This window comes from Cebus imitator, unplaced genomic scaffold (assembly GCF_001604975.1).
Source record: "Cebus imitator isolate Cc_AM_T3 unplaced genomic scaffold, Cebus_imitator-1.0 Scaffold28, whole genome shotgun sequence".
In the NCBI taxonomy this organism is placed as follows: Eukaryota; Metazoa; Chordata; class Mammalia; order Primates; family Cebidae; genus Cebus; species Cebus imitator.
Genome location: NW_016107343.1, coordinates 2,242,780 through 2,268,138, shown reverse-complemented (window position 1 = coordinate 2,268,138; position 25,359 = coordinate 2,242,780). Strand labels below are relative to the sequence as shown.

The 25,359-nt window shown below is 36.8% G+C and overlaps 1 long non-coding RNA gene and 1 pseudogene across 1 annotated transcript in view; one reads left to right on the top strand and one right to left on the bottom strand.

Moving 5' to 3' along the window:
* The window catches only part of LOC119470330, a 62,936-nt gene extending 44,964 nt beyond the window's left edge, over nucleotides 1-17,972 (bottom strand). Inside the window, exons 1-2 of the long non-coding RNA XR_005199214.1 lie at nucleotides 17,541-17,972; nucleotides 13,462-13,553 (exon numbers count right to left, since the gene is read on the bottom strand). This is a non-coding gene — a long non-coding RNA (uncharacterized LOC119470330). The remainder of the gene's footprint in view (nucleotides 1-13,461; nucleotides 13,554-17,540) is intronic.
* Nucleotides 17,973-23,724: 5,752 nt separating this feature from the next.
* LOC119470329 lies at nucleotides 23,725-24,985 on the top strand (annotated as a pseudogene).
* The last annotated feature ends 374 nt before the right edge of the window (nucleotides 24,986-25,359 follow it).

Sequence of the window (25,359 nt, the reverse complement as noted above, 5' to 3'; positions counted from 1 at the left end):
TACAAAGCTTCTGTACAGCAAAGGAAACAATCCACAAAATGAAGAGACAACTCACAGAATGGAAGAAAATATATGCAACCTACTCATCCAACAAGGGATTAATAACCAGAATATATAAGGAGCTCAAACAACTATATAGGAAAATATATAATAATCCAACTTAAAAATGGGCAAAAGATTTAGACATTTCTACAAAGAAGACATACAAATGGCAAACAGGTATATGAAAACGTGCTCAACTTCATTGATCATCAGAGAAATGCAAATCTAAACTACAATGAGATATGATCTTACCCCAGTTATAATAAAATGGCTTTTATCCAAAAGACAGGAAATAACAAATGCTGGTGAGAATGTGGAGAAAAAGTAACCCTTGTACACTGTTGGTGGGAATGTAAATTAGCATAACCACTATGAAGAACAGTTTGGCAGTTCCTCAAAAAACCAAAAATAGAACTATCATACAACTCAGCAATTCCACTGCTAAGTATATACCCCCCAAAAAGGAAATCAGTATATTAAAGATATATCTGCACTCCTATGTTTATTGAAGCACCATAGCCAAAAGTTAGGATCAACCTAAGTATCCATCAACAGATTAATGAATAAAGAAAATTTAGTACATATACACAATGGAGTAGTATTAAGCCATAAAAAAGAAGAAACCTAGGCAAAATCATTTAGGACATAGGTATAGGCAAGGTCTTCATGACTAAAACACCAAAAGCATTCGCAACAAAAGCCAAAATAGACAAATGGGATCTAATTAAACTCCAAAGCTTCTGTACAGCAAAAGAAACAATCATTAGAGTGAACCAGCAACCAACAGAATGGGAAAAAATTTTTGCAATCTACCCATCTGACAAAGGGCTGATATCCAGAATCTACAAAGAACTAAAACAGATTTACAAAAAAAAAAACCCATTAAAAAAATGGGCAAAGGACATGAACAGACATTTTTCAAAACAAGACATAAATGAGGCCAATAAACATATGAAAAATGCTCATCATCACTGGTCATTAGAGAAATGCAAATCAAAATCACATTGAGATACCATTTCATTTCAGTTAGAATGGTGATCATTAAAAAATCTGGAGACAACAGATGCTGGAGAGAATGTGGAGAAATAGGAACACTTTTACACCGTTGGTGGGAGTGTAAATTAGTTCAACCATTGTGGAAGACAGTGTAGCCATTCCTCAAGGACCTAGAAATAGAAATTCCATTTGACCCAGCAATCCCATTACTGGGTACATATCCAAAGGATTATAAATTGTTCTATTATAAAGACACAAGCATACGTATGTTCACTGCAGCACTGTTTACAATAGCAAAGACCTGGAACCAACTCAAATGCTCATCAATGATAGACTGGACAAGGAAAATATGGCATATATACACCATGGAATACTACGCAGCCATAAAAGATGATGAGTTCATGTCCTTTGTATGGACATGGATGAATCTGGAAACCATCATTCTCAGCAAACTGATACAAGAACAGAAAATCAAACACTGCACGTTCTCACTCATAGGTGGGCGTTGAACAATGAGAACACATGGACACAGGAGGGGAGCATCACATACTGGGGTCTGTTGGAAAGGATGAGGGCAGGGACAGTGGGGATAGGGAGGTTGGGGAGGGATAACATGGGGAGAAATGCCACATATATGTGACGGGGGATAGAGGTAGCAAACCACATTGCCATGTATGTACCTATGCAACAATCCTGCATGTTCTGCACATGTACCACAGAGCCTAAAGTGCAACAAAATATACATTAAAAAAAAAAAAGAACAGCGACCATGTGTTTAGTACTAAGACATACCAGGCACTGGGCTTCAGGCCTTGCATTTATATAACAATCTCCTGGTGCAGGTGCTATCATTATCTTTGGATGAAAGAACAAACTGTGCTTTAGAAAACTTATGTATATTTGATCAAGATTAGACAGCAAATAAGTGACAGACTAAGATTTGAACCCAATGCCAGAATCCTCTCACTCTAACCGTTATATAATACAACCTATATGTTATTATTATACTCATTTTTCAGATGTTTAAAGAGTTCAGATGAGTAACCCCACCAGAGAGTGGCAGAACTGGGATTTAAACCAAAGCAGTCTGGCTCAAGATACATCAGTTGCTATTTCTTAAACAGCTTAAGCATTTTAACAAATCTATTTATTGAAATTGTAAACTCTTACTCTTGCTTTCATAACTTATGTTTATAAGGAATATAAAAACTATAGACTAGGGTAGTAGTAAATGAAAAATGGCAAGATTTCCTAAGTAGAAACTTTCTGAATAACAAGCTCTAGGAAGTGAAGGAGGAATAAAGTTACCAGTACCTGGATGCTGGCAGCAGTGGGAGGAACCTAATTGTTGTAATCCAATGATGAGAAATTAACAACTGGCTGAAAAAATCTCTGTGGGTTGTACATTCTCAGATCTCTCGAGGAAACCACACCTCCTACTGGAATAAAGCTTCTTATGGAATAACACACACACAGAGCAGAAAAGTATTGGACAACCAAAGTCTTAGTGTACTCAGATTCAAAATACAGTGGTGGAAGGCATCGGATTGACAGATTAGACAATGTAATAGTAGTTGACGGCATTATGAGGCTAAGGTGGCCATGCAAGGCCTTAATAGTTACAGCTATATTAACTAAGGTACCTTGCACCTGCTTTCAAACAGGGATGAATAACTAAAGAAACATAATTGGCTGTTATGCAGGGAGGAAGGGAGAAAGGAGATATGTAAATGTTGAAAATATACTGAAAAATAATTAAAAATTTGCTCTAAATCCCAAATTAAAAAAATCGTGTTATGGATTGCTTTGTCTGTAAAGAGGACATTGACTAGGAATTTTTTCTGAAATTATTTCATGAGTCCTTAGGGTAACATTGAGACTAAACAGATGGTTCTAGTTGCTTACCACAGTTTGTTAAACTGCAGTGCTGACAAGGCCAGTGTCTTGCATGTGGGTCCCAGGTCAGCCAGCTGCCTTGTTTTGGAGCTAACAGCTGCATTCCTAACCATAGCGTCAACGCTGAGGAGCCTATACACTGCTGTGTTTTCTATTTGGATTTATAATAAGCTGCAAATTTCTTAAGATCAAAAGATGTATGTTTTTCATCTCTGTATCCTCTCAACCTTGCATAGCTACTGACACGGTATAGGCATTCAATAAATGTGTGTCAGCCACCACTTGCTCAGGAGTGCAAATCGAGAGAGGCTTTAATCCATTTTTCAACTGAAATGTATGAAAGATGGATTAAAGCCTCTCCATTTGTGTATGGCTATTCTTAATGGTCCCTGTGCTACGTTCCTTCAATGCTGGGGTAGAAGGAAAGCATGGCTGAATCTTTTACTACTGGTAGTTGCAAATGTATAGGAAGCATGGTGTATAAATAAAATGGTGTTGAATATTGCTTATGAGGGGTATTTGTTTTACCGGAGAGTGAAAAGGTGAATGAAAAGTACACAATTCAGATGAAGTCCTCAGTTCCCTTTAGAAGGGAGATAGATTTCAGAAATTTGCCAACAGACAGAACTAAATGCCATCAATGACCATCTGAAAAGGAAATTAAATTACTACATTGGAGATTGCTACACTCCACCAGTAGATTTACGACCTTCCAAAGGTTTTTAAAATTACATGTCTTCTGAATTAACTTTAAAATTCAAGTTTAATTTTATGAATTTCTTTAAATGTGCTCTTTTATGTTGTTGTTCTTAACCTGGTGTCAAGTAAGATTTGTATTTTTTATTTTTAAATTTCACTCCTTTTTCACAAAAGAACATTAAAAGTATCTGCCCTCTTCACATTTCTAAAGAAAGTGCCATCACTGCTGCTTTAATTCATCTGAGCTAGTGTACTGTTCTTTTTAGGCAACAATGCTCTAAACTGAATTAGCGCATGTGTTTTAAAACCTGACCAAAATCTGAGATGAATTCCTTCTCTGTGCCAGGCTTACTTTGAAACCTGTTAAACAGTGAGAAAGAAACTTCAGGACACCAAGAAACAAGGACCAATCAAAGCTCTCTGCTCACTCTTCTCAGGCAACACTAAGTAATATTCAAATATTACATCACAGTTTTAAGCCTTTTGTCAAAAGTGGGAAACCTTCACCCCATCGCCCCGCACTAAGCTAAGGACTCACTTGGTCCTGAGGGTTAAACATCTAAGTTTTGTGGACACCACAGCACAAGGATTCTGCCTCCTTTTATTCATCCCCTGAGATAGAAATAAAGGGACATTGACAAATCCAATTATAACTCTGGTATCTTGTTTTAGGCAGGTCTCTCTCCGTCCCCTAGTTGAAACATTAAAACAGCAAGCAAGCATTATCTCTAGAGATTTGTCAAAGGAACGTAGCCAATGCTGCCTTCCCTTGTTGTGATAAATATAATTTATTTTCCTGAAAAGGAACATACTGTTCTGAAGTAACTTAAAATTAAAAGGTCACAAATTAATCACCCTTATTGGTTTGTTATGGTAATTGCAGAGGGATAGGATAGTGGGCTTCAGGCCCGTAAAGGGTATTTAATAAGGGTCTCCCACAACGATAAAGTGAATATTTTAACCAATGGTCACTGTATTAATTAGGATACTTTCAGTTGCCAATGACAAAAGCTTAAGTAAGCCAATTAGCTCAGGTAAGAAAGGCCATTATCACATAACTGGTAAATAAAAGATTCAAAATGACAGCTAGGCTCACCTCTCACATAGTGTCAGAGCTCATCTCTCTCCATTTTTCAACTTTGCTTCTGGTTGTATGCCAGCCTTCTTCTTCAGAAAAGCCCTCACATGCAGCAGGAAAGGTGGCTGCCCAGGGACCAGATTCACATCTTTTTAGCTTAGCAACCACAATAGGAAAGAAAGAATTTTCTCCCCAATGTTCATTTATCTGTACCAGAAAGAAATCTGTCTGGGCCATGTGGCCATCCCTGAGCCAACCACTAGGCCAGGTGCACAGAGGCATGTGTCTATCATCCTAGTGGTGGGATTATAGATAAGGCGAAGCCTAGATCATGGAATAAGAGAGGACCACTTCCCTGAGCACCACTATATTTACATACTACCCTACTTATACACTTGCAAGATTTCGCAGATATATGTCCAATACAATCACACATTTTAAAGTGCTGGATGCTTTCCTTTGCAAAAAAAAAAAATCTGTTGTTTATTTTTCATCGATATTAATTTTTTTTAATTATCATGGAACTAGATTACTTAAACATCACATATCTCAAGATGCAGGGAAAACATTCACATTCAGTGGAGAAGACATGGACTCCCATTTATCACTCTGAAGAGCTTCTTANGTAGAACTTCTTAGGAAACCCACTGAATCACGATGTTATAAATTGCTGTTATTTTAAGCTACTACATCTTGGGCTGCTTTTTTCTCTTTTTGGAGGCAGGGTCTCACTCTGACACCCAAGCTGGAGTGCAGTGGTGCGATCTCGGCTCACTTCAGGCTTAACCTCCAGTGCTCAGGTGATTATCCCACCTCAGTCTTTGAAGTAGCTGAGACTACAGGTGCACGCCACCATGCCTGACTAATTTTTGTATTTTTTGTAGAGAAGGAGTTTTGCCATGTTGCACAGACTGATCTCCAACCTCTGAGCTCAAGCAATCTGCCCAGCTCAGCCTCCCAAAGTGCTGAAATTACAGGTGTGAGCCACCATGTCTGGCCTAAAAGATGAATATATCACCCAAGAAATTGACCTGGTAGCAGGAGACAACTCGGTCATTGTCATCACCCTTTCCTATCAATGTTTTCATCTACAGGTCAAAAGACCATTTAAAGTCTGCTCCTGAGAAGTTCAGACACCTAAGTGAGATGGGAAACATGAGAGATATACATTTGGAAGAAGAGGGACTTGGTAGCTTTTGTGGCCATAATAACTATCTTATCTTAAAGGATATTTTTTAAGCTCTCAGTGTAAGTGTGACTGGTCCCTGGAATAGAACCATTATACGTAGCTATAAGAATATCCACCCTCCAGAACATGTGATTGGAAAGGATGCTGCAATGTTTTGAACATGCTTTGGCTAAATTACAAATATAGAAAATCACCAGTGACCATTCTCCATAGGCATTTACATGGATACCATAATCTCCCAGTTTTCCTTCCATCTCCCTGACTCTTCTTTTTTGGTATCTACTGCTGGCTCTTCTTCCTCTTCTTTGACCAAAACATAGTTTGACATTGCTCTGGCTTCCTTCTGGATCTTCTTGCCTTCTCCATCTAGAGGCTTTCTTTGGGTGGTGATATGGTTTGGATATGTGTCCCCTTCCAAATTTCATGTTGAAATGTGATCCCCAGTGTTGAAGATGAGGCCTAGTGGGAGATGTTTGGGTCATGGGGATGGACTCCTCACAAATAGCTTGGAGTGCTCCCCACAGTAATGAGTGAGTTACCTATTAGTTCATGGGAGAGACGGCTATTTTAAAAATCCTGACATCTCTCTTGCTCCTTCTCTCTCTATGTGACACATCTGCTCCCTCTTCACCTTCCACCATGATTGTAAGCTTCCTGACCCCTCACCAGAAGCAGATGCCCCACTATGCTTCTTGTACAGCCTGTAGAACTGTGAGCCAAATAAACCTCTTTTCTTTATAAATTACTCAGACTTGAGTATTCCCTTATAGCAATGCAAAACAAACACCATGAGGTCTCTTTCATTCCCCTCCAATTGCCATCTCTCAGCTATCCACTCTCAAACCTACATGCAAACTCTATACCTCTCTCCTAAGCTTTAAACCGCTATCTCTAACTGCCTACCAAACATCTCTGCATGGCTGTCTCTGTGTCAAAAATATTAACTCCTTCCTACTCCTCAGCTCCAACTGCTCTTCCTCCAATGTTCACCATCTCAGGAAATGATACCACCACCCAGCCCATTACTCAAGTCTGAAACCTGGGAGTCATCCTTGATTTCTGCTTCCTCAGCAACTCCTTCCACACAATCACAAAATCCTACTCCGCTTCTAAATATTTCTTGAATGCTTAGTAACATAGAAGTCCCTTCTCTATATGCCCACTAGTCCAAGCTACCCTCATTCTTTGCCTAACTACTACAGCAGCTCCCTAAATCCCTTACAAACATTCTTGCCCCATTCTTCCACCAATCCATTCAAATCCAATTTTACCAATCTCTGGCCTTAAAACATTCAAAGGTTTTATAGCCCAGGGGGTCCAAAGGAAAGTATTGGGACTATTGCATCAGAATCCTATAGAAGAGCTTGTTAAAGTATTGGCTCTTGTGCTGCGCCAAACCCAAAGAATCAAAAGCTCTAGGAACAGGCTCAAGGCACTGAATTTTTAATCATAAATCCTTCTTAAGGTTTGCAGGCCCTCTGTAATTTGACCTCTTGCAGTTCCAGGTTAGGACATTTCACAATATTGTCCTACAGAAGGCACTTTATGCTTTTCCATGAGTCACACTCCTGGCACTGGCTCCTGCTGGTAATACCACTGGTTAAACGGAACAAAAATTCCAGGGGGAACAGAAGCATGCCTGTCTTGTTTACCATTTGTCCCTGGCACCCAGGACAATGGGCACAACATCCGACATTTAATATTCATTGACATTGCCAGAATAAAAGAGAACTTAATTTGAAGGGCTCTCTCCTAAGCAGGGTTGGTTAAAATGCCTTCCTTTGTTGAGATAGCAAACAAACCAAGAAACGGCCTAGATAACAATAATTGGAGTAAATTAATTAGTGGCTTGAAGGAGAAAGTTTACTTTTCAAAGTCAAATTGTATTTGGAGACTCTTCTCTAGTCTCCAGTCAGATCAAATGAACAGAAATATAATTTGGACCACATTCAAGGAGTGTCTGGTTATAAGTACTATAAGGGTAAATCCAAATGCAAAAAATAAAATAAAATAAAAACCTGGTGTAAAAAGAAAAAGAGAGGGAGAGACGTCCTCTCCCTTTTCCTAGAGCATTTCCTTTAGAAAATTTATAATTGTAAATTCTTTGAGATGTCTATAAATTTTTTCAAAAGCTAAACAAACCTTCCAGCCAGCTTTACAACCAAGGAATGTCTTTCTCAAGGACTTGGAAGCCATCTTTTTGAAATGTAAACATCAAGGAAGATAGTGCCCCTATCTCCCAGGATCCATGAGAGTTTAACTTAGGAATCTGGCTCCAAATTTTAACTACCTCCCTGTCACAGAGATATGAGAAGTATTATTATTCCTTTGGGTAAAAGCAATTACCAAACACAAATGTCCACCCTAATTACCTGGTGAATCTAGGATGAACTACGTGTGTGTGACAAATGGTGTTGCTACAACCTCTTTCTTACTTGGGGTGGTGGTGGGGGGCAGTGTCAAACAACAGTCAGCAGATATAGCAGGAACTCTAGTCAACAGATATTTGGGTATGTTAAATGTTTCCGTGCAACACTGAGGGATGTGAAACTGTTTTACTAGACACCATCCCTTGTTAAGATCACTCTCATCACCGAAAGCAAAGCAATACTTATCAAGAACTTTGTCCTTTTTAGCCAAAACAACTTACCATGCTCTAAGAAGAAGAAAGGGGTTCTTTTCCTTTTACATATAAGTAGATAACAAAGGTAACCCAATATTTTCATGTTCTAGAATTTTATATAAATAGAATCATAGAGTATTTACTCCTGATCTGGGTTTATTCACTCAGCATAAGTATTTGAAGTTTCACCCATGTTGCTACACATGTCTGTAGTCCATTCCTTTTTCTTTTTCTTGCAATATCTTTATTATACTATTCATACACTTTTCCTCCCACAGAATTTCATCATTTCAGGTTTACTGTTAAGTACTCTTTCCTTTTCCTGTGGAGGATGGTGTCTTTCTTTGTACCCCTGCCGTTTTATTAAGGTATAACTGACAAATTTAAATTGTACATATTTACAGTGTACATGTAATGTTTTAATATAAATATGCATTGTCAAATGATTAAATTAAGCTAATTAACATAGCCATCACCTCATATACTTTTTTTTAGTAAGGGCATTGTTAACATATCTAATATGTTAACAATTTTCAAGTATACAAAACATTTTTAACTATAGTCACCATCTGTACAGCAGATCTCTACCCTTTCACCAACATCTCCCCATTTGTTTTGCCACAAGTCCTTGGCAACCATCATTCTACCCTCTGCTTCTATGAGTTTGACTTTTTGGAATCCACATCTAAGTCCATTCCTTTTCATTGCTGAATAGTACTCCATTGTATAAATATACCACAATATATTTATCTAGTCACATGTGGAAGGACATTTTGATTGTTTCTAGTTTAGGGCTATTACATAAAGCTATGATAAACCCTTATGTGCAAGTCTTTGTCCTGGAAGTAGAATGATAGAGTCATATGGTAGATTTATGTCGAATAATATAATTTAATAGCTTTAGGGGGCTTCTTTTGGTTACAAGCAATTACCTCTTCCACAACCAGCTCCTTCTCCCCACAGAACTCCTTACTTCCATATACACACTATTGATACGGTTTAGTTTTGTGTCCCCACCCAAATCTCATCTCAAATTGTTATCCCTAGGTGTTGGGGGAGGAACCTGCTAGGAGGTGACTGGATCATGGGGCGGTTTCCTCCATGCTGTTCTCGTGATAGTGAGTTCTCAAGAGATCTGATGGTTTTATAAGAGGTTTTCCCCCTTTTACTTTCACTCTCTCTCCTGCTGCCTTGTGAAAAAGATGCTTGCTTCCCTTTTACCTTCCACCATGACTGTAAGTTTCCTGAGGGCTAACCCAGCCATGAGGAACTGTGAGTTAATTAAACCTCTTTTCTTTACAAATTACCCAGTCTCAGGTATTCTGTATAGCAATGTGAAAATTGACTAGTACAATTATCATGCTTTGCTTCAATTTCATAAGAGCCTTAACTTTATAACTGGAAAAAAGAGGATATATTTGTGGAGAGAGGAACAGAAGAGGAAAAAATGTTGCAATGGGTCTCCTGAAGAGTGAATTCAAGTGTACATGTTTACATGGAACTAATTTGTAGCATTATGGAGAGATATGTATACAACTTCAAGTCAGGTTTTGCTTAAATGTGTATATCGTTTTATCAATATTTTAAAAGCTATTACTATTGATGGTCCTCACTGCAACCTCTGCCTCCCAGGTTCAAGCGATTCTTCTGCCTCAGCCTCCTGAGTAGCTGGGATTACATGTATGCACCATCACACCCAGCTACTTTTTGTATTTTTAGCAGAGATGAGGTTTCACCATGTTGGTCAGGCTGGTCTCCAACTCTCGACCTCATGATCTGCCCACCTCAGGCTTGCAAAGTGCTGGGATTACAAGCAGGAACCACCGACCCCAGCCAAAGCTTTTTTTCTTTTTTTTTTTTAATGTCTATACTTGCTGCTCCTATTTTGCTCCTTCCATTCTCTTTTGAAATCATTTCAATCGGGCTTTTGTCCGCATCCCTCCACCAGAACTGCTCTAATCAAAGTCATCAATCACTGCTGAATGGTTAACTCCAGTGATAGCTGTAAGTCTTACTTGATATACTTGACAACAGCATTTAATTCAATTAATCAGGAAAGACTGACTTCTAAACACCACCCTCCCCTGGTTTCCTCCTACCTTATGGGCTGATCCTTTTCCATTTGCTTGCCAGTCACTACTCTCTCTGACATCTAAATGCCTGACATCTAAATGTCAGAGTGCCCTGGGGCTCAGTCTTTGGATCTCTTCTCTAACTACAATTACTCCCTTGTTGACCTCATCCATTCTCACTCATGATGTCAAATGCCATTCATATAAGGATGGCCCCCAGATATTTACCTCCAGGTCCGACCTTTCTCCTGAAATTCAAACTTGTATGTCCAACTACCTACTACATCTCTCCTTAGGGTGGCTACTAGACAACTGAAAATTAACTGTGTAAAAGCAAGTTCATATTCCTTCCCAGACCTCCTCATCTTCCTTTATTTTTCTCTACTTCATAAAGTACACTTTAATTTACTGGAAACCTTGACTATATCGTTAACTCTCTCTCTTTCTTACCCCTATCTTTCCTGCCCCTCCTTTCCACCCCAGCCTTCTCTTCCATCCCAACAGTTTCAAACACACACTTAAGTCATCAGCATATTTTGTCAGCCTCTGAGCTATTCCCATTTTAGAGGTAAAGAAACTGAGCCATGAAAAAGTTATTTACTCATCCAAGGTCACAGAATTAATTTGTAGCAGAACTGAAATTGAAAACCAGGTAGCCTTGCTTTAGAGTTTTTAAATGGCAATTTTGTCAATTCTAGTTTTCAAGGATTCCAAAAAATTGAGGTCTAATTTCAAGAATGCTTTTCATAAAGACAAAACTGAACAATTTCTAACAATTTCTTCCAATGAAACAATTCAATAAGTAAATGTATACCTAATACAAAACATAACTTTATAAACCAAATCATAGTCTGTAATGAAGTTTTTCATTCAGTTTTATAACCTCTGTGTTTGTATATATTATTCTTAAAAATTGAGATATTTTTCTGTTTCTTAATTTGTTTTTTTAAAAATTCACAGTGTATCACAATGTTTTATCCATTACAATGGAGTACCCTAGCTAAAAGTAAATTCCAAGTTTTTGGAAACCTTGAGGACTAGAAGTAAGGAAATCTGTTATTTTAAAACTATATGTAGTTTGTACTCTTCTCTAGAAATAGATGATTGAAATCACCTTAACACACTGATTGTTGTGGCAAAAATGCTCCTTGGTGGTGCAAAGATGAGGCAAAAAACTTATTCTGAAAAAGGAAATGTTGAGAAAATCAAAAGCAATTTTCTCAGCAAGGAGGCTAGAAAACTGGATATGCTTTATCTAATCTAATCTGATTTAGTCACTAATCCAAGACTGACTTGGGGAAAGTAGTATTTGGGGAGACTCTCAGAAAAATCCTGACAACCTTCTTCATCTAATATTTCTTTTCTCAGAGAAAGAGATGAAATTAGCAGATCATCATTGTTGCCTGTGATTCTTCAGTTATAGCAATGCCTATGTGCCTCTTTCCCAGATGTTCAACTCTGTAGGATGAAAAAATTGCACTTGAAAATCACTTGCTCAAAAACCCCTTTAAAGACTGTACTTGCATTTTTATTAGAAACATATATTTAAAACAAAACTCCTCCTTCATTTCCCAAACAAGGAAAGCCTGTTACGATAGGATGACATCATGAACCCATATATCTGCTTTGAGAAGACAAGAAAAGTCTTCACTTGCTTCATTTGAAACAGTTGCCTGCCTTTAGGTAGAACCTTCAAGATGGGGATGAGTGCTTTTATAAGAGACCACAGAGAGCTAGTTCTTCCTTCCACTATGTGAAGACACAGCAAGAAGTGGGCCTGCATCAGACACCAAATCTGACAGCACCTTGCTCTTGAACTTCCCAGCCTCTAGAACTACGAGAAATAAATTTTGTTGTTTATAAGCCACCCAGTCCATGATATTTTGTTATAACAGCCTGCAGAAGCTAAGACATACCTCCATCATTCTGTAGAACAAGCTTGTCCAATCCATGGCCCTGGGCCACATGTGACCCAAGATGCCTTTGAATGTGACCCAACACAAACTCGTAAACTTTCTTAAAACATTATAAGTTTTTTTTTTTTTAAGCTCATTTGCTATCATTAGTGTTAGTGTATTTTATATCTGGTCCAAGACAATTCTTCTTCTTTCAATGTGACCCAGGAAAGCCAAAAGATTAGACACCCCTGCTTTAGAAGGACAATTAAAACAGGGGAGTGTTTTTGCCACAACAATCAGTGTTTTAAGGTGATGTCAATCATCTATGTGAGAGCAAGTAGATGGTCCCTAGTACTGAGGCATACAGATAGCCCTCTTCCCTATTTCCAGGGCTCATTTAGGGTTGGTCCTATTTGGGGATCATCTTAAGTAGTTTGGGGAATGTGGGGAAGTCTGTGGAGGCTTATATTTCCTAGGCCTCTATTCTTGATATTTTTAGGACTAGATCTCCTTAAAAACTGACCTTTCTTCTCCAAAAGAAAAGATTTAGCTTTTCTCAGTCAAAAATGTGGTACAAACTGGATTTTACTAGAAAAACAATGTACTTAGAAACTTTTGATAGGAACTAAAACATGTTTTTAAAAATCCTGCAAATTTTTTTACCACCACAATATAAAAATACTAACAGCTTATAGATTTATTAACAAGTTAAATCTCTGAATCTCTGACCTTTGACAAACGTCAGTGTTAGGCTTTCACCATAGATAGATGTTTTCCTTTGGACGGCCTGATAAAGTACGCACAGTGTATTGAAGTCACTTGAGATAAAATTTTGCAAGGAGTCAGAAGGTTATAAATGCTTGACATACTTAAATTTAGGATCACTACTGTATCCTAAGGAAGATTATATTTCACAGCTATCTATTTTCTGGAAGCTGTCTAAATAGATACATTATTTGTTGACTTACAGAACTGGTAAGGATCAGAGCTCACATCTTCAGCCTCCAACTCAATTCTGCAATCGGGGCCACATCATCACAGCCAAAGGACCATCTTCCCCCTGCAATAAAAGAAGACTACACTGCTCTACATGAAATAAAAAGAAAAGGCGGGGAATATTTGCTCCTGAAGAAGAGGAAAAAAAGGCAATAGGTGAAAAAGAACAAGCTGAAATGTTAAAGCAAACTCCAAACTTGGGAGAAGAAAACTGCAATAAGGAATGACACCATCCTAAATATATAAACTGGTTTTACAAATTCATTTTTGAAAAAAACCCAAAAACACTACTCTTACAATAGATATACCTATGTAACAATTCTGCACGATCTGCACATGTACCCCAGAACTTAAAGTATAATTTAAAAAAAAAGAAGAAAAAAAAAAAGAATGGGTAAGCTTTAGAGAGGCATCACAAGTCCCTAATGTGGTAAGATGTGCTTAGCCAGCAAGGTGCTTAAATAAAGAGATACTCCACGCAGTATCATTCTGGAGACAGAAGACGCCTCTGAATTTGAATGGTCCAAGAGTATGGAAAGAGTAAAGTTGTCCCAGTCAAATGAGGTAGAGCATGCACATAAAAATTTACTTTTTTTTTTTTTTTGTAAGTATTGTGATTTTTTTTCATACTCTGGTCAGGTTGGAGGGAATAAATTAAAAACAACAGGCCAGAGAGTGACCAGACAAATTCATCTCTTGAAGTTTCAAGGATTTATATATACTTTCGGATTGTTGTAATTAGGCTTACATTTATAATTATTTGTTTTAATTGCAATTAAATAATGTAGACCAAAAAAGAAAAAATAATGTAAACCAAGTGCTGTCTCGTCAAAATGAGATTTGCCTTGTAGGGACTTTCAAAACTGTAAAATATTACTGAGAGACATTTAAAAGTCATTTGTAAAATATGCTTTTATTTTATTTACAAGTCATTTGTAAAATATGCTTTTATTTTAAACTCTAATTTAAAGTCATTGCATGGACCTAAAAACATATTTTTAAGTCCATGCAATGGCTTTAAATTAGACTTAATAAAAAGAAATAACAGCATTAAAAAGAAGAAAATTGGTAAAGGACATAAATAATTCACATTGAATGAAAATTGGACTATAAATATATGTATATATGAAGTTAAAGTTTACTAACAAGTAAAGGAATAAATACAACAGAAAAAAACAAATATATCAAATGCAAAAAATTATTATTATTATTATTATTTTTTTTTTTTTTTGAGATGGAGTTTCGCTCTTGTTACCCAGGCTGGAGTGCAATGGCGCGATCTCGGCTCACCGCAACCTCCGCCTCCTGGGTTCAGGCAATTCTCCTGCCTCAGCCTCCTGAGTAGCTGGGATTACAGGCACGCACCACCATGCCCAGCTAAATTTTGTATTTTTAGTAGAGACGGGGTTTCACCATGTTGACCAGGATGGTCTCGATCTGTTGACCTTGTGATCCACCCGCCTCGGCCTCCCAAAGTGCTGGGATTACAGGCTTGAGCCACTGCACCCGGCAAAAAATTATTTTTAAATATCATCCAATGTTGCTCACCAGGCGACAAGGAAATGGGCACTCTCTTACACTGCTGGTGATGGTATAAATTAATACTAAACAAACCATATAAACACAAAATCATAGTCTATTCTGTAATACCATTATGGTTACAGTACTAAGAAGGCTTGGGTTATCAAAAATAGATATATTAAAATCAAGGCTGTAATAGAGAAAGAAAGAGTAGAAAGTTACCAAATTGCAATACCAAAATTATATTCACTGCAGGAATTTCAACAAAGGTATTTTTTATTCATCTAAGTACATTTTCTTTTTTCAAGCTACAAATAAATTTATTCAATAACTGTCAGAAAAATTACCTTCATACAGACTTCTGAATCTAATGCAGCACTATTATAAAACAAAGAGAGAGATTGATTGAACAATCCTATATGCCTGAAACTAAAATAGTCTACTAAATAATACTTGTTTTAAAGCATGAGGGAAATTTGTTAAAGACTTCAAGCTAAATAAAAGCAGTACCTGAAAAATTTATGGACTGCAGCTGTAACTAGATATACAGGGAAACATTTTGACATTCATAATAACAATGAATAATAAACATTTATTGAGTATTTTCTGTGTGCCATGCAGTTGTTAAGTTCTTTATACATCATCACAATGAAACTTTTAAATTTATTATTTGTTTATTTATTTTTTAGAGACAGGGTCTTGCTATATTGCCCAGGCTGGTCTTGAATTCCAGCATTCAAATGATCCTCCTGCCTCAGCTTCCCAAGTAGCTGGGACTACATAACTGTATTTTTATTGTAAAATAAATACCTACGGAAATAAAACGTATACATATTTTAAAGAATAAAGATAAAACTGACAGAAGAACAGAAAATCAAACACCGCATGTTCTCACTCATAGGTGGGTGTTGAACAATGAGAACACATAGACATAGGGAAGGGAGCATCACACAGTGAGGTCAGTTGTCAGGGAGCTAGGGGAGGGACAGCAGGGGGTGGAGAGGGTAGGGAGGGATAACGAGGAGAGAAATGCCAGATATAGATGATGGGGGGATGAAGGCAACAAACCACCTTGCCATGTATGTACCTATGCAACAATCCTGCATGATCTGCACATGTACCCCAGGACCTAAACTACAATAAAAGAAATAAAATTAAATAAATTTTTTAAAAAGAATAAAGATAATAAAGCAAACACATGGGTAAACACATTTTTAGTGTGAAGAAGATATTGCCAAAACTTAGAAACTTCTTGTGTAGCCCTCTTCCAATCACATACCCTTCCTCCCTCACCAAGGTAAGCCACTATCCTGACTGTGATACCCTTACTTCATAATCATTCCATTTAGGTCTACTCTAAAAATACATTGCTTACCTTTGTCTAGTCTTTTAATTTTATCTAAATGAAATCATAGAGTATGTATTCTTCTGTGGCCTGCTTATTTGCTCAATTGTGAAATTCATCCATGTTGCTGCATGTAGCTATAGATCTTTTTATTGCAATATTATATAAACACAACTAATTATGAATTCCACTGATGATAAATTCTGGGGTAATTTTTATTTTAGGGTTGTTATGAATATATTCATACTTGTCTTCTTGTGTATATGTGTAAGACCTTCTCTACTTTAAATATCTAGAAGTAGAACCACTGGATCTTAGGATGATCACACATTTAAAGTTACTTAAGTAATGTCACAAGAGTCTCAAAAGCAGTTGAACCAATTTACATTTTCACCAGTAAGTGCTTAAGACTTACATTCTTAACCCCTGGTATGATCACACTTTATAATTGCCAATCTGGTGGGAATACAACAGTTTCTTGTTGTAGTTTAATATGAATTTCTGGATTAATAATGAAGTGAACTTTTTTCCTGTTTATTGGACATTCAAGTTTCTCTTTTATGAAGTACATGTTCTCATTCCTTCTTCGTTTGTCTATTAGAGTCTTTTTTTTGTAGAAATTTTTTATATATTAGGTATGAGTTTCTGTCAATTACATGATTTGCAATTATCTTCACCTAGTTTGTGATTTGTTTTTATGGTAGATTTGGAGAAAAGAAATTCTTCATTTTAATGCAATTGAATATATTAGTCATTTCCATTATGCTATGTGCACATATGTGTATAGCTTTTTTAATTTATTCCTATGTATGTCATATTTTTGTATGCTATTGTAAATGGTATATTTTAAATTTTTCATTTTTAACTGATATTTGCTGGTATATTAAAATGCAACTGATTTTTGTATGCGGATTACATACAATTGAATTACAGTGGGGTTGTCCTGATAAACTTAAAGTAATGTGAAAATACCATGAGTCAAAAATGCATTTAATACCACAATAAACCCATTGTAATGTAAAAAAAACTAAGTCAAATCATTTTAGATTGAGGATGGTCAGTTGTGGTTTTCATATGCTACTAACTTGCCAAATTCTTATTTCTAAAAACTATTTTCAGTCTGAGAAACACAGCGATACCCCATCTCTACAAAAAATTTAACAATTTGTCAAGCATGGTATGTACCTGTGATCCCAGGCACTCTGAGGCTGAGGCAGAAGAATCGCTTGAGCCCAAGAGATCAAGACTGCAGTGAGGCCATGTTTGTACCACTGTCAGCAACATCTTGTACCTCTGTTGCAGCCTGGGCAACAGAGCGAGAACCTGTCTAAAACAAACAAACAAACAAACATGAATATGTATGCGGTTCTTTTGGATGTTCCATGTAGATAATCAATCATCTATGGATGAGTTTTATCACTTAAATCCTAACATCTTTAATTTCTTTATTAACTATGTGGGCTAGCTCCAGTATGATGACCAATAAACTGGTAGCAGGCAAGCAGGCATCCTTGACAAGTTCCCAGTCTTGGGAATGCTATAAAATTGCACCATTAAGAATGATGATTGATCCTTGTATTCCTAATTTGTTTGCTTTTTATTTTTTTAGTCACGAATGGATGGTGACATTTAACAAATGATTTCCTGCATCTATTAAGATCATCATATGATTTTTCTCCCTTAGAACATTAATATGTTAATTTGATGTTTTAATATTTATTGAGTTCAAAATCCTTGGTTTTGTTTGTTTGTCTGTTTGTTTGTTTGAGACGGAGTCTCACTCTGTCTTCCAGGCTGAAATTCAGTGACTCGATCACAGCTCACTGCAACCTCAGCCTCCCAGGTCCAAGGGATTCTCCTACCTCAGCCTCCAGAGTAGCTGGGATTACAGGTGCACACCGCCACACCCAGTTAATTTTTGTATTTTTAGTAGAGGCGGGGTTTTGCCATATTGGCCAGACTGTTCTCCAACTCCTGACCTCAGATGATCTGCCTGCCTTGGCCTCCCAAAGTGCTGGGTTACAGGCATGAGCCACCACACCAGGCCTCAAAATCCTTGCTTTGTAACACTCCAATCACTGATCACTGGTTCATACAAGTCATCTTTTTTTTTTTTTTTTTTTTTTTTTAAATAATAAACACTGTGTGATGTGGTGCTGAGAAGAATGTATATTCTGTGGATTTGGGGTGGAGAGTTCTGTAAATGTGTATTAGGTTTGCTTGGTCCAGGTCTGAGTTCAAGTCCTGGATATCCTTGTTAATTTTCTCTCTTGTTGATCTGTCTAATATTTACAGTGGAGTGTTAAAGTCTCCCACTATTATTGTGTGGGAGTCTAAGTCTCTTTGTAGGTCATTAAGAACTTGCTCTATCTGGGTGCTCCTGTATTGGGTGCATACATATTTAGGATCGTTAGCTCTTCTTGTTGCATTGATCCTTTTACCATTATGTAATGTCCTTCTTTGTCCCTTTTGATCTTTGTTGGTTTAAAGTCTATTTTATCAGAGACTATGATTGCGACTCCTGCTTGTTTTTGCTCTCCATTTTCTTGGTAAATCTTCCTTCATCCCTTTATTTTGAGCCTCTGTGTATCCTTGCATGTGAAATGGGTTTCCTGGATACAGCACACCGATGGGTTTTGGCTTTTTATCCAATTTGCCAGTCTATGTCTTTTGATTGGGACAGTTAGCCCATTTACATTTAGGGTTAATATTGTTAAGTGTGAATTTGACCCTGCCATTTTGATGCTGATAGGCTGTTTTGCCTGTTAGTTAATGCAGTTTCTTCATTGTATTGATGGTCTTTACCATTTGGTAGGTTTTTGGAGTGGTTGGTACTGGTTGTTCCTTTCTATGTTTAGTGCTTCTTTCAGGAGCTCTTGTAAAACAGGCCTGGTGGTGATTAAATCTCTGAGTACTTGCTTGTTGACAAAGGATTTTATTTTTCCTTCATTTATGAAGCTTAGTTTGGCTGGATATGAAATTCTGGGTTGAAAATTCTTTTCTTTAAGGATGTTGAATATTGGCCCCCACTATCTTCCGGCTTGTAGGGTTTCAGCCGAGAGATCCACTGTGAGTCTGATGGACTTCCCTTTGCGGATAACCCGACCTTTATCTCTGGCTGCCCTTAGCATTTTCTCCTTCATTTCAACCCTGGTGAATCTGACGATTATGTGCCTTGGGGTTACTCTTCTTGAGGAATATCTTTGTGGTGGTCTCTGTCTTTCCCTGACTTGAATGTTTGCCTGCCTTGCTAGGTTGGGGAAGTTTTCCTGGATAATATCCTGAAAAGTATTTTCCAGCTTGGATTCATTCTCTCTGTCACATTCAGGTATACCTATCAAATGTAGAGTAGGTCTCTTCACATAGTCACATATTTCTTGGAGACTGTTCATTTCTTTTTACCCCCTTTTCCCTAATCTTGCCTTCTCATTTTATTTCATTGAGTTGATCTTCGACCTGATATCTTTTCTTCTGCTTGGTCAATTTGGCTATTGAAACTTGTGTATGCTTCATGAGGTTGCCATGTTGTGTTTTTCAGCTCCATCAATTCATTTATATTCCTCTCTAAGCTGTTTATTCTTGTTAGCATCTCATCAAACCTTTTTTCAAGGTTCTTAGTTTCTTTGCATTGGGTTAGAACACGTTCTTTTAGCTCAGAGAAGTTTCTTATTAGCCACCTTCTGATGCCTGTTTCTGTCAATTCATCAGACTCATTCTCCATCCAGCCTTATTCCCTCACTGGTAAAGAGTTGTGATCCCTTGGAGGAGGAGAGGTGTTCTGGTTTCAGGCATTTTCATCCTTTTTGCACTGGTTTCTTCCCATCTTTGTGGATTTATTTACCTGTGGTCTTTGTAGTTGTTGACTTTCAGATGGGGTCTCTGAGTGGCCGTCCTTTTTGTTGATGATGGTTGTCATACTGTAGCCTGATGTTATGTGTTCTTCACATTATTTTCTTATCTTTTCCCTGTTTGCAGCACTTGAGTCTTTTTTATTCCTGATATTAGTTATATGTCTTGTTTTTCCTTGAGCCATCTTGCCAAAAGTTTCAGTTTTATTATTTCTTTTAGCTTATTTGCTATTCTCTACTGAATATTCTCTACTGAATATTCATTTTCTATTTCATTAATTTTTGCTCATGACTTTGACATTCTTTTCACTTTTATTCCTTCCTAATATAGAATTTATAGTTATAATTTTCCCTCAAAGTACTGTTTAGCTGCATCCTAAAAGCTTTATCTGTTGTGTTTCCACAAGCCTTCAGTTTTAAATATTTTCTAATTTCTATTTAAATTGTTTTGTGACCTGAATTATTTGAAACCATAAAAAATTTTTCAAGTTACTCTTTAATTACCGAGCCATAGCTTAACTGCATTGTTCTCATAACATTCTCTGAATGATTCCAATTTTCTAATATTTGTTGTAATTCTTTATCATGTGCCTGAAAAGAAGGTTGATCCTGAACTTGGTGGAGACAGTGCTCCCTGTGTGAGCTCATTAGGACAAGTTTGTTGGAGGGAAATTAATGGTTCTCAATACATGTATCAGAAAATAGGAAAAGCTGAAAAATAAGTAAGCACAACTGAAAACATAAGCAAGAGACTGACAGAGTATACCCAAAGAAATAAAAATTAAGAAAATAATAAAAGGTAGAACCCAACAAAAAATAATAGAATGGTATAGAAAAAAAAAAAGGTTAATATTATCAGAATCTTCGTCTTTAAAAAGACTACTGCTGATAACTTCAGGAAATAACAGTTCAACAAAATAATAAAATGCAAATAAAAAAAATATACTTAACTAAGGGAACAAATTATAGCTATAATAAAGACTTTTGAAGTAATTTTATTATAAAACACCTATAGCCAAATATTTTCGAAAACGTATAATAAATAGAACGGGAAATTATATTACCAATAAAATTAACATAACATGAAATAGGAAACTTGAATCAATAACCAGGAAAAATTTAAATAATGTTGCCCAATAATCTTACAGGGTGTCCCGCTGAACTGAAACAGAACATCTCTATGTTATATAAATACAGCCAAACTTAGAAAAATTGTGAAAACTGCCCAATTCATTTTTCAGTTTGGTACAGTCTTTAAAACTATCAGATGAGGACAGCAAAGAAAATTATAGGCCAATTTCACTAACAAACATAGAAGGAAATCCACGCCATAAAATATCAGCTAACAGAATCCAATCAGGTGTTTGAAAAAAATAATAACCCTAATAATACTTATTAGAGTTTATTCTAGAAATGCAAAGATAACTTTATAGCAGAAAGCCTATTAACATATTTCACCACAGGAATGTATTAAAGAATAAAATACATGATTATCTCAATAGACACAAGAAAGGCATTTGATAAGGTTCACATTCAATTAAGATTTTAAAAAACTTTTTAAATTCTTGAAGGCTAGAAAGAAAATAACTTTCTTAACTTTTTGAAGGCTATCTACAAATGCCCTATAGCAAACATCATAATTAATGGAGAAACTTTTGATGTATTTCTTTTTAAGGCCAATAAGATAAAAATTCTACCACCATAGCTACTGTTCAATATACTATGTGACATGCTGGCTAATACAAGACAAGAATAGGTTAAAAGAATTGAAAGAGAAGAGAGAGTGTTCATCATTTGAAGGTGACCTGATAATCCACATAGAAAACCCAGGAAAATGACCATCCAACTAAAAGGCATTATAAAAAAATTAAGGCATAGTAGAAAATCACAATAAGAAAAACAGCTGCATACAATCAAAAGACTAATGGAATAGAGTTTAAAAGCTCAGAAAGAGACCCATGTGAAAACCTGGTGTATGACAGAGGTCATAACACAAGCCAATAGAAAAATGATTAATATTTTGGAAACGGTAATAGGAACATTGGTACGCTCCCTGGAAAAAAATTAAGTTGAATCCTTACCTCAAATAATCTCCAAATATGGACTTCATATGTATTAAAACAAAAACATGAAAAGCAAAAGTAAATTAAAAAGCAAGTAAAAATTTATATAGATTATCTTCATGATCTTGATGTAGAGAACTACTTCTTATAGAAGATTCTAAAAGAACAAGCCTTAAGGAGGAAAAGTAACAAACTATAAGGGCAAAATTAAAGATTCATGTACAAAGAAAGTCACCACACACAAGGTCAACAGATGGACAGCAAATTGGGAGTAGATACCTGAATTGAATATCATTCAGAAAAAGCCAGGTTTGCAAAAAGAAATGGACAAAGGACATGAACGATTTACAAAAGAAAAAATCCAGATTGCAATATTCAATGAAAATAAGCTCAAACCTCATGGGTATTCAGAGAAATGCAAATTAAACGAAGAAATGCTATTTCATATGTGTAAAACGGCAAATATTATAAACTCATATAATTCCAAATACTGATAAAGATCTAGGGAAATTGCAATGTTGTATTTCTTGTCACAAACCGTTACAGCCATTATGAAGAAAATATTATTAGTATTTAGAGAAATTAGTGTAGGAATGGTCAGTGACCTGGAAATCCTACTCTTAACTTATATTGCAGAGAAACTCCTGTGCAGGTCCAAAAAGACACATGTAAATAATATTCATGGCAGGATTGGTTGTGGTGCAAATAAGTGGGAAAAATGCATATAAAGAAATATTTAAAACAAGTGAGATTTACTAAGCTGGCATCTAGTTAGATATACATATAGCCTCATACACACAGTATGATATAAAAAAGAAATATTTTTATCAATGCCATTTATATCATGTTAAAACACACATATACAAGATCATGTATGTTAATGAAAAGAAAGGTGGAATGCAAGAAGTATGTTTGATTTGACAGGGATTGAGGAGTTGGAAATGGAAATAGGGTTGGGGAATGTAATAATATAATATGAAACAAGAGAGGTTTTACATTAACCAATGGTAATATGCCAAGAATTAACTAAGGAGTGTAATTAATTCAATTCAGTAAATGCAAGGACCAAAGAGAAAACAAAATAAAAAATGGTAAAACCTGAATTAAAAAACAAACCTCACAGGCCTTTAAATGTATATACTCATGGCTTCTTGATTCTCTTACTGTTGACCTTGACCTAGCAATTTTGTTTGCAGCAGTTCACTTTCACTAAAAGTAAACCTAAGAGCAATTCATAAGAGCTATTTTCCAATGAGTCTCTATATTATCTCCTAAATGCTATCACTTTGCAACATGTGGTATAACTGTTTCACACTGAATTCCCTCATTAGCTCATGCTATATTCTTTGTGCTTTATGAAAACATTTGTATGAGTAACCCCAGAACTCCAGCCTTCTGGGGTCACCTTTCTCCTTAATATCTAATTAAAAGAAATCACATTTTGTGAAGAGGCGAAGACTGACTGGTTGTGGCCGTGTTGCTGACCTCGAGCAGCAGTCGGCTTCTCCGAGTAGAACCCAGGAACAGGAAACTCAGAATCGAATCTCTTCTCCCTTCCCACTCCTGTGAGATTTTTTTGATCTTCAGCTACATTTTCGGCTCTGTGAGAATTCTTATCACCAAACACAATGGCCAGCAATGTTACCAACAAGACAGATCCTTGCTCCGTGAACTTCCGTGTGTTCACTGAAAATCTCAACACTCCTGTCGTCAAGAAGTCTTTAGTGGAGGCAATGTTTTCAAAATATGGTAAAATTGTGGGCTGCTCTATTCATACGGGCTTTGCCTTCGTCTACTATGTGAATGAGAGAAGTACCCGGGCTACTGGGCAGGAGAGGATGGAAGAACAATTGCTGGCCAGGTTTTAGAGATTAACCTGGCTGCAGAGCCAAAAGTGAACCAAGGAAAAACAGATGTGAGGCGATCTGCAGTGGAGATGTACAGCTCCTCTTTTGACTTGGGCTATGACTTTCAATGGGATTATTATGATAGGATGTACAGTAACCCAGCACGACTTCCTCCTCCTCCTATTGCTAGGGCTGTAGTTCCCTCAAAACATCAGTGTTTATCAGGAAACACCTCATGAAGGGGCAAAAGTGGCTTCAATTCTAAGAGTGGACAGCAGGGATCTTCCAAGTCTGGAAAGTTGAAAGGAGACGACCTTCAGGCCATTAAGAAGGAGATGACCCAGATAAAACAAGAAGTGGGTTCTTTACTGGATAACCTGGAAAAAACTGAAAGGAACAGAGCAAACAATCAGTAGAGGTGAAGAATGGTAAGTCAGAAGACGAGCAGAGCAGCAGCTCTGTGAAGAAAGATGAGACTAATGTGAAGACGGAGTCTGAGAGGGGTGCAGATGACTCGGCTGAGGAGGGGGACCTACTGGATGATGATGGTAATGAAGATGGGGGGATGACCAGCTGGAGTTGATCAAGGATGATGAGAAAGAGGCTGAAGAAGGAGAGGATGACAGACACAGCACCAATGGCGAAAACGACTCTTAAGCACATAGTGGGGTTTAGAAATCTTATCCCATTATTCCTTTACCAAGGCGCTCGTCTAAGATCAAATTTTTCACCAGATCTTCTCCCCTAGTATCTTCAGCACATGCTCACTGTTCTCTCCCGTGTTCATTAATTCATATCGCCCTGCGCCTAGTCCCATTTTCACTTCCTTTGATGCTCCTAGTTTTAAGTCTTACCCTGTAATTTTTGCTTTTAATTTTGATACCTCTTTATGACTTAAAAATAAAAAGGATGTATGTTTTTTTTAAAAAAAAAAAAAAAAAAGCAAAAAAAGAAACCAAAGTTCTTCTTTTACTATAGGAAATTCAAGTCTTTCCTGTGTTTAAGGTTCCTTTGAGGGGCTCACATGGCTTGGTTGTCACTTGTCACCTTACATTAATGGCTGCTGTTCTACGGTTGCTCTCTGAAAACCACTGGCCAATTTACTACTATATGCTCCACTTCTTTCAGTTTTGCTTTGCCAACTAATGCTGATGCTAGAGAGCAGGCACTTGATTTCATTGAAGGCAATGAATAACACATAAAAAGAAAACCTAAAAATTTACAGCGGGCATCACGGCTCTTACAG